The 9827-nt window shown below is 48.3% G+C and overlaps 1 protein-coding gene across 6 annotated transcripts in view; it reads right to left on the reverse strand.

Moving 5' to 3' along the window:
* Psd4 (pleckstrin and Sec7 domain containing 4) overlaps window positions 1-9827 on the reverse strand; it is a 43991-nt gene that overhangs the window by 30768 nt on the left and 3396 nt on the right. The window contains exons 2-3 of one of the 6 annotated variants that reach the window (XM_023717398.1): window positions 9070-9275; window positions 7572-7725 (exon numbers count right to left, since the gene is read on the reverse strand). The exons of 1 other annotated variant lie outside the window; for it this stretch is intronic. The gene's annotated coding sequence lies outside the window, so the exon portion shown is untranslated. Of the gene's footprint in view, window positions 1-7571; window positions 7726-9069; window positions 9276-9702; window positions 9750-9827 lie in introns of those variants that run through there. 4 more of the 6 variants (XM_023717396.1, XM_023717395.1, XM_023717397.1 and 1 more) reach the window with 4 other exon arrangements.

Consider the following 9827-nt stretch of genomic DNA (forward strand, 5'->3'; position numbering starts at 1 on the left):
TATGCAAACAGAGGCCTGAGATGGCTCAATGCGTCTCCACAACCCTCAGTAAAAGTTCTCTTTCTTTAGGAAGCCCGGGCGTGAGGCAGGCTTGTGCTCATCTTCAGCACAGAGCCTGTGCCCTGCTAGCTCCGATGGCTTCAAGCCTGAACCAGAGGGCAGACAGGAGGATACCTGCCTCTCCACATACTCCTCTGCCCGGATGAATGTTTACCATTCTTCCAGCCAGTGTAATGAGCTCCCAGGAATTAGAGAACTAGAGGGTGAGGGCTTCCTATGATTGAGCCCATGCAGAGCCAGAGGCCCCTCCCCACCAATGTCTGCATCTTAGGAGGCAGAAGTCTCCCAGAGGTGGGGAAACAACCCAGGAGAAACATCGCCATCACCCTCCCATGTCTACGTGCATCGGTGCTCTGCTCGGTTTCCTGGGGAAGGGAAGGAAGTGATTGCAAAAGTGAAACACGTGTCTCTGGCTGCACACAGTTGCCCAATCTCACAGTGGCGAACCATCTCTAACCTGCCTGCTCCAGCCAAATGACAGTGCCTGCGTCTGGGGACAGATGCCCCAGGGCAGAGTGCCCAGGATACAGTACCCAGGCCTTTTGCCCTGAGCCCTCCCTCTCCCCCAAAGCTGGGGGGTTTTAGGATGAATACTTTTTTCCCTGAGGCCACTTTCCTGGGTCTGTCCCTTTCAGGGGCACTGCCCGTGTCAGCCTCTGTGGCACCAGAGGTCAGCCATGTATCACTTGCAAAGTCCATATGGGGGAAGCGGCTAAACAGATGCCATTGTAGCTGTGTAGAGTGACTACATATCTTTAGGGATCTTTTTAAAAAGTAAAGACATAGAAAGATGCTTATAGCATACAATTAAGAAAAGTATCTATATATTGAGTATGATCCTGACTGTTAAAATCTTGTTTGTACATTTTCATAATAAAATATTAAAACATTAACCAATAGCTATGCACAGCAATGGTATACATGATTTTAATTTATTTGTGCTTATTTTGGATCTAATTTTTTTTCCTGTATCTAGGGCAGGATCTACAGGGTGTTCAGCATCTCACTATGTAGATCAGACTCGTAGTGATTCTCCTGTTTTCAGCTTCCCAAGCGCTGGGACTAGAGGCACACGCCACCATGCCGTCTCAGTCACCTTCTCAGCGTGCCCCAGAGTGGGGCTGGCACAGCATGCCGGCGATCGAATCCTGGCCGCTGTGCTCTGCCTAAGCAGGTGCTTTAGTCCGCTGGGCTATCAGGCTGGCCCTTGGATCTAATTTTTAAAAATAAATATGTATTCTTTCTGCTTATCTTAGGTGCTCAGAGACACCTTCACAACCTCTGGCCTCCTCACCACCATGGCTAGTGGAGGCTGGAAGGGACGACCAGCAAGGACCTGAGAGCGTCTGCACCAGGGTTTGTCGTTGCTATCCTTGTTGCTGTTGGTTTTTGTGGTCCTGGGGATGGAACCCAGAGCCTGACACACGCTAACCACACCCCCTGCTGCAGGGCTACAGTCTCAGCCATGTTGATCGATCGATCAATTGATCTTTCTTTTTTTGTTTGTTTGTTTGATCCAGGGTCTCACTATGCAGTTTGGACTTGTTGTGATCCTCCTGTCTCAGCCTGCCTAGTGCTGGGATTACAGGCATGAGCCACTACACCTGGTTCCAGGGCCAGCACGGTGTACCTGGTGTCCCGGGGCTTGCTAAGCAGGCGCTTATGCCACTGAGGTATCTCTCCAGCCCCAGCTTTTCTTGACCAGTGAACTGTTTGCCTCTCTTACAAGGCTGCCAGTGTGACCTCTGATAGAGGAACAGGGATCCACTGGGAAGCCCAAAGTTGGTATAAAAATTAGTTTAAGGTGAGGATACTTGAGACTCAGTAGACATGGAAAGATCCCTTCTTGGCCCTCCACAGGTGTATAAACCAGCAACTTCCAGGAAGCACTGGTATCCTTGGCTGGCTCAGCAGATCTGTCCACTTTTCTCTCTGGCCCTTCTGGTTCTTTTTTTTTTTTTTTTTTTCTGCAGAGCCAGGGATTGTACTCAGGACCTAGCGCTTGCCAGGCAAGCACTTATTCAACTGAGCTATTTCCCCCGCCACCCTTCTGGTTCTTCCAGGGTGATTTTACTCCCATACTGCCATGAACTCACCTCCCAGTGACCTCCCTAAAAACCCACAACTCTCTCTGCAGCCCAGAGTCCTGACTGCCGACAGGAACCCTGTCAGCAACAAATTCCTCCTCCAGAAGGGAGAAGAGAAACAACATCCACCCCAAGCTTTTTCCAGGAAGGTTTTCTAGTTTGGGGGTAGCTGTAAGACCACTCCTACCTACTGTACTCCCCTCAAAGCCCATCCATCCATCTTTCCTACAAAACCTATATTTTTCTACCCATAGCAGCCTATTTCTGCCTTTACTAATAGCTTTTGCCAATGTAATTGGCAGAAAAAGAGGTTTGAGAAAATCTAAGAGGATGGAAGAAAAGGGGTTGGGGGAAAGCACCTGCCCCGAGAGAACCTCCTGAGCCCCAAATTTAAGACTGTGTTTCTCTACGTGTCCACATAATGGACATTTTAATGATGAAGTATTTATCTGAATAGGCATTAGAAAAAAATATAGCTGCTATGGGAAACCTGGAATATTATGCCTAGGAACATGATAAAGGAAATGATACTGTACCTACTTCATGCTGTTTTCTAAGTGCATGGATTTAAGAACAATATTAAATAAATAATATGAGCTGAGAAAGAGTCTGGTGTCAGTTGTCATGGAAACTAAACAAGCAGCAAGGGTCGACATTTCCAGCATGAACTTCTCGGGAGATCAGCCATCAACCACTGGGGAGGAACCCAGGCTGCACGACAAGCAGGGAAGGAAGGCCCGGTGAACTTTGACCAGGTAAAGGAGGAAGGCATGACTCAGAGCGGGGTATTTCCTGGGCCACCCGAAAGGTGACCTATTTCCCTGGTGGTAGCCACCCTTCACGCTGAGCATCATAACGAAGCCCAGAGCTTCCCAGAGTCCTCTGTACCAACAGGGTGAATTCGTACTCTACCTGTGCATGCCCAGGACAAATGGACACCCTCATTTGGCAGCTCTTGGCAGGAACAGCACCCAGGCCTCCACCATGAAGCTCCTGCCTAGGCAACTAAGATTGCCCTCCCTCTGCCCCCAGGTTCCTAAGGCCATTCTTTCTTGGCTCAGCAGGCCTACACAGCCTCCATACCCACCCAGAGCCTCCAGGAAGGCTGGGATGCTCCTTGGGCTTTGCTGGACACAACCCACTCCCAGCCTCTGCCTAAATTCCAGAGCGGCAGACTCCATGCAGACAGCACACTCTCTCAAGCCCAGCGGCCAGGAAAAGCAGAGTTCAGAACTGCACTGGTGTCCTTGGCCGGCTCAGCCGATCTGTCCACTTCTCTCTCTGGCCCTTCTGGTTCTTCCAGGGTGATTTTGCTCTCATACTCCCATGAGCTCACCTCCCAGTGACCTCCCCAAAGACTTACAACTCTCTCTGCAGCCCAGAGTCCTGCCTGCCGACAGGAACACTCCAGTTAGTGATAGGCCTTGACCCAGGCATGGATCACCATGACAGGACAGAAGACTGGGACACTAAAGTGAATCCCTGGGCACAGTAAACCATTACCCTTTGTAGTGCAGCATGTTGTAATAGATCTATCAGCAGATCTGGATGAAACCAGAGAAGCACAAAATGAAATGCATGAAATGAGAAACTGTACCAAAAAAAAAGTCTCAGTCCTCTAATCTCACTGGCCCTTAGTCAACTTAGAAATCCCTAGCTTTGGAGGTCATACACCTATGATGTGTGTGAGGGATACAGCTACCTGCTTTACCTCTCAGGGACCTGAAGTCCACTTTTAATAGAATCACTAATCCTTCACTTGAGCCTACAAATTCCTGATGGTGATTAAACAGGAAACAAATCTTGAAATCTCTGCTTTCAGTTGTGTCTGAATCCTTTGCTATCTTAACAAATTCTCCTCCACTCTGCACATAGATATGTTGCCATTTAAAAATGCTTAGCCCAAAAGCATATTGCAGGGTTAGCATGGCCTATGGTCTGAGGAGGCTGGGCGGGGTTAGCTTTTCCTCCTCTCTCCTCTTTTTTCTGCCCCCATCTTTCAGTTTCTTCCAAGCCACAAAAGCCTGGGCACTGGAAGTCCTTCAGCCCTCTCCTAGGGGACAAACTCACAAGACCATGGCGTTTTGCTCAAGATCCTAGTGCCAGCTACACACTAGGATCTTGGATAAGGTTCAACAACCTCTAGGATAAGTTGACCTATAACGACCCAGGGGTTCAAGGCTATCACAAGAAGAAATAACCTGTGCAACTGTGTCCTGGCCAATGGACAGTTCCACTTTGGCAAACCCGAGCAAGTCAGCACATACCTATTGTGACAGCAGCTCGGTCTCTGTCTCAACCAGTACTAACTGCCTTCAGCAGAACCCTTGCAATGCATGGCCCAATCTCATCGCTTCAATCTTTGGGTCAAAGATCCCATGGTCCAGGTGGCAGCCTCAGACCTGCCAGTTGCCCTGGTGAGCAGTACTGCCACCAGAATGGCTACAGGGGCTGGTTCTGTTGGTCTCCTACAGGCTCTGCTGCCCTACCCCCACACAGGTCCCATTTACCCTCCCAGCCCCCACCTCCTGTGTCCACATCTGCAGCTGTGCAGGAACTATATCTCTCTCAAGAATTCATATCCTCAGGCCACCTAATTCTCTACCCCTACTCATCTCCTGAAACATCTTTACCAAGTGGACACGCTCCACTCCCAGCACCCTTTCCCCACTGCCTTCCCTTTGTCCTTTTAGGGCAAGTGCAATCCTACAATGTGAGCTGTCTCCCACCTTGTCTTTTATGATCACCCCTGCCCCCATGGTCCCAGCGGTCTATAGGACCTTCCTGGAATGTTCTGGTACTCTGGTACACACCCCTGTCCTATCCTCTTGGTTCCCTTCCATCCACCCTGTCCTCTCTCTCTACCCTTCGAAGGTTCTCCCATAATGCCCCTGCTCCATACAACCTTATCTAGATCAATCCAATAAGATCCAATCATCACAATACGCCATAGCTCTAGCTCCAGGACACTATGGCAATCAGAAGTAATAAGCCAAGTATTACCCATCCATTGGATAGATTCTTTAAAAAATAACACTGGCTCTAAAAGGAAAAAGGTCTTGATTTATAGCAGAATACAATTTATGTACGTTTGAAATACATGCATGCATAAATCAACATCACCTACTTTTCTAAACTACACCCCATTCTAAGGATAAACATGTCATAAATATATCAGAGAGGCTGCTGCTCATGAGGGCGGGGTGCTGGCAGACACAAGCATCTGTCGCTGGGACTAGAGATGCAGGAGGAAATAGTAAGTGCCCTTATAATTCAGTAATGAACAAGAAAGAGCAAAATGCTCTTTAAAACATAGACCAAGTGCCACAGTTTGGATCTGGGATGACCTACATGTTAAAGACTTAGTTCCCAGTCCATGGCGGTAACAGGGAGGTGGCTTAAGAGATTGGGTCTACCAGAAATTCGGAGTCACCATGGTCATGCCTTCAAAGGGACCCCAGTCCTTCCTCTCTCCCTCTCTTCCTCCATCTCTCTGTCTCTGTCTCTGTCCCTCTCCTTCCCTTCTTTCCCCCTCCCACCCCCTCTATTTCCCCCTCCACCACTCCACGTACTCCCACTTCCCCACAGGCCCTGAACAACAAGGCCAACTGACTGAAATCCCAAAACTGTGCACCAAAATAAACCCTTGCTCTTTAAAAGTTACTTATCTCCAGTATTCCACTACAGCAATAGGAAGCTGACCAACACACAAAGGATAGCACAGTACAGAAAAAGACCAGGCGTGCAGAACATATGGAAGACTCAACACCAATCAACAGAAGGCTACACCTAGTAAGACTATAGTGTTTTAATTAAGACTATATATATATATATATATATATATATATATTCTGTCAAATTAGCATGAACAAAAAACCACCAAGTTGGTGGAGCTTTGGGGTAATGAGTACTCAGGGTTACACCATGTCTTAGGAATGTCATATAATCTAGCCGTATAATCGCAGTCTAAAGCACCAGAACTTTTAAGTCACATTTATGAGATTCTTCTGCTGAAGAGTCACAGAAGGGAAGGATGAGGTGTACGCAGGCTCGAGGCCCCTTTGGCTACCCTAGCAAAGAAGCAACAACAGGAAGAGCAAGCTGCAAACCCACAGTGGACCATCCTGACAAATGCGGTGCATCAGAGAGAAATCGCCACTAACTCAACAAGCTCTATCTACGCGTCTTGCAGAATGATTGCAACAATGACTAGGTTTTTCAAACAAGGAGCATCCTTGAATATTATTTCCTACTATTTCTGTTAACAAGAGGAAGGCACACACACACATACATAGGTATAACTAAAAATAGAATATGCATTCTTAAGAAATCGCCTCTGAGGCTGTAGCCAGGGTTAGGGTTCAAAGAAAACCTGGCCCCATAACTTCCACATTGTACTCAACCACAGTACTATCTTGCACTAGAAAAATCTATGGTTCCTTGAGTAAGCAGCTCTTGCTGTCATTTAAACCAGCAGCACAAAGCTGATTGGCCCTAAACTTCCCTAACTTCTCCTCCCCCACGTCAAATATGCGAATCAACAGATTGCCAGGCACCTGGTTTCAGCAATCATTTAAAAAATGATAATTTTTGAAAATGAGTGAGTGATTTTTGAAAATGAGTGGTTTCAAAAATGACAGGAGTGGGGGCTGGTGAGATGTCTCAGTGGTCTAAAGCACCTACTTAGAACAAGCTTAGCTAAAGCACAAGGCCCCGCGGTTCAATCCCCCAGCACCACATGCCAGCCAGCCCCGCCCCCTGGTGGGCTGAGCTGGCCACACACACACACACACACACACAAAATTAAAAAAAAAAAAAAAAAATGACAGGAGCTTGAACCTTGGTTCGGAAGGTGGGATTCCAGCATGCTGCCCCACTGACATCTGTCTTGGGGTTAGGGAATAAATCCTTCTTGTTACAAGACTTATCCTCAAGCCCTTTGTGACAGGTGAAAAAAGAGACTTGGGTTCAATAATGAGAATTGGTGAGCAGAGGATAGGAAAAAGAGGAATTTTGACTATGTGCCTTAAGGGTAGTTTGAATTAATATTTAATATATTTTTGATATGTCTAAGGATTACCACTAAAAATTATTTTGAAATAATACTTAACCTGTGCAAGAGCTACTTAAAAAGATGTTTTTGAAAGGAGAGATGAGGGATGCACCCACAGCCCCTGTGGTCCTCCCCTCCTGCTGTTCTGTAGCCTTCTCCACTGTGGCCAAAACCCACCCCTCAGCAGGCTTCCTGTGGCCTGGTTTCAACCTGGGGACAGCTCCAGTTCTGAGAAGTCTCCTGCCATCCAGATCTTCCATGTGATCACTATGGAGCCAAATGAAACACACCTGCTGGGATCTGAATGTGTCTCCAAAGGCTGGACATTTAATCCCAAAGTCGTAGGTTAATGGTATTTGAAAGGTGGGTACCTTTGAGGAGTGACTGAGCCTTGGGACTCTGCTCTTATAAATGGATTAACCTACTCATGGATGAAAGGCCTAGTGGGCATCATAGTAGTAGCTGTTACGTAGGCAGCCAGCTCTCTGGCCCGCTTGTTTTGTCTGTTACACCGCAGCTTGGTCCCTGCATCAAGACAAGATGGCCTAAACCAGGCACCAGCTTGGATGTCCCCGCCTCCAGAACCATGAGCTAAACAAGCACCTCCATTCTTTATAAATTACCCAGTCTGTGGTACTTTGTTATAGCGACAGAAAACAGACTAAGACACCAACCTCCTCCAGACCACTACGCCCCTCCCTTGGCTAAACTGCAGTGGTATTCAGCTTGGGCTGGGAGGGAAAGCATGCGGGAATAGGGCTGACATCAAAGAGAAATGGGGGACAAGGTGACAGCTGGAGGGGGGAAACACCCCTGGGCATGAACAAGTTGGGCTGCAGAACTCAGGAGAACCTGACCAACTGCCCTAGGGCACCCTACAGTGCTCACCCAGCACCTGTGGCCTCAGCCAGCACTATGACCAACACTGGCAGAAAAAAGTCTTTGCATTGCATCCACTACTTTACTAAGGGACCCATCCCATGCACCAGCACCATACTGTTCTAGAAGCTGGGGCAGCGCGAGAACTTGTCTGGACAGAATCTCTGAGTGGGTGTGGGCTGAGGTCGTGTCTGACCCCACTGCAGCCCAGCGGAGAACAGCAGCTGCCTGTAAAGCCACCTGATGGCAAATTCTGATTCCTCATTCCGACTCAACTCCACACTTCCTTGCCACGCAGCCCTGGGTCTTCCTGCCTCAGAACCGCCATTTCTCATCTGTGACCTGGCAGAGCAATGGCACAGACCTCGCTGTGCAGATTATTTGTGCTATTGCTGCATGAGCCCACAGGCAAGCCTAGCATACAGTACATGCTCAGTGAATGCCAGGTACTGTACAAGGCATCGGCCTTGCAAAAACTTCTAATGAGATCTTTTTTTTTTAGATGAAAAAAAACCAGGTGGTCAGGATTTTCCCAGAAAAATCGCAGTTTTTCTCCTATTTCCAAGTCCCAGAGTCTTTATTGATTTGAAAACTTTGGAATCTGCCTCCTGCTTGAGACCTCTTAAGCAAGGGACGTCAATCCCACCAGGAGATGTTCTCTCTGTCTGTCTCTTTGTGTGTCTGTCTCTCTGTCTGTCTGTCTGTCTGTCTCTGTCTCTCTCTCTCTCTCTCTCCCTCTCCCTCTCTCTCTCTCCCTCTCCCTCTCCTTCTCTCTCTCTCCCTCTCCCTCTCCCTCTCTCTGGTGACCACCTCTGGCTACCAGACCAGACCCCAACTTATAAATCTTCCTGCCCCTGCCCCTTGGGCCACTCTGAGTTGCCCACTCCTCCCGGGGCCATGCCGCAGCTTCTGCGCTGCTCCTCCCCCTCCTCCAGCAAGTATCCTGCTCTGGCTGTGCTCCTGCCTCAGGGCCTGTGCACTCGCTGTTACCTTTGGCTGGAATCTTCTTCCTGACAGCACAAGGCAGTGTCCTGTCCTCATTCAGGTCTGTGCTCAGAAGTCACCTCCTCCAGGCGGGTGCTGATCACCCTAGAGAGCACAGCAGCCCCTGTCGCCTTCAAACCTCTCCAGTGGCTTTTTCTTCCTAGCATTGGTCTGACATGACATTAACGAGTTGGTTATGGTCCATTTCTCCCCTAGAAAATAAGACCCGTGTAGCGAAGGACTATCTTGTCCAGTAATGTGCCTTTAAAACCTGGGCCAGTGCCTAGTACATACAGAGCACCAGTAAATGTTTGTTGACTTAATGCAAAAATGAATAAACGAGAGAAACAAGGATGAGTCTCCTTTGAGACATTAAAGCCTTCCAACAAGAACTCCTCAGGGCTGCTTCCCCACTCATCACTGTTCTCAGATCTCTTATAGGAAGCCTAATATAAAGCTCCCTGCCCCTACCCTGGGTCCCTGGATTTTCAGAGCCTGAAAATGGCACCAGTTCCTCCACCTGACCTAGAAAGTCCTCTCACACTGGGTGTGCTGGTGCATATTTCCCATAATTCCAGCATTCTGGGAGGCTGAGGCAGGATAGCACATGTGAGCCTGGCCGGAGCAACTTAGTGAAACCTGGAGATGCAGCTCAGTGTGAAGGCCCAAGTTCCATCCCACTATAGCTGGAGAGATGGCTCAGTAGAATATGTGCTTGCCTGGCAAGCGCAAGGGCTTGACTTCAATCCCCAGTTTTGAAAAAA

The sequence above is a fragment of the Octodon degus genome, unplaced genomic scaffold (genome assembly GCF_000260255.1).
Source record: "Octodon degus isolate 3935 unplaced genomic scaffold, OctDeg1.0 scaffold00052, whole genome shotgun sequence".
NCBI lineage: Eukaryota > Metazoa > Chordata > Mammalia > Rodentia > Octodontidae > Octodon > Octodon degus.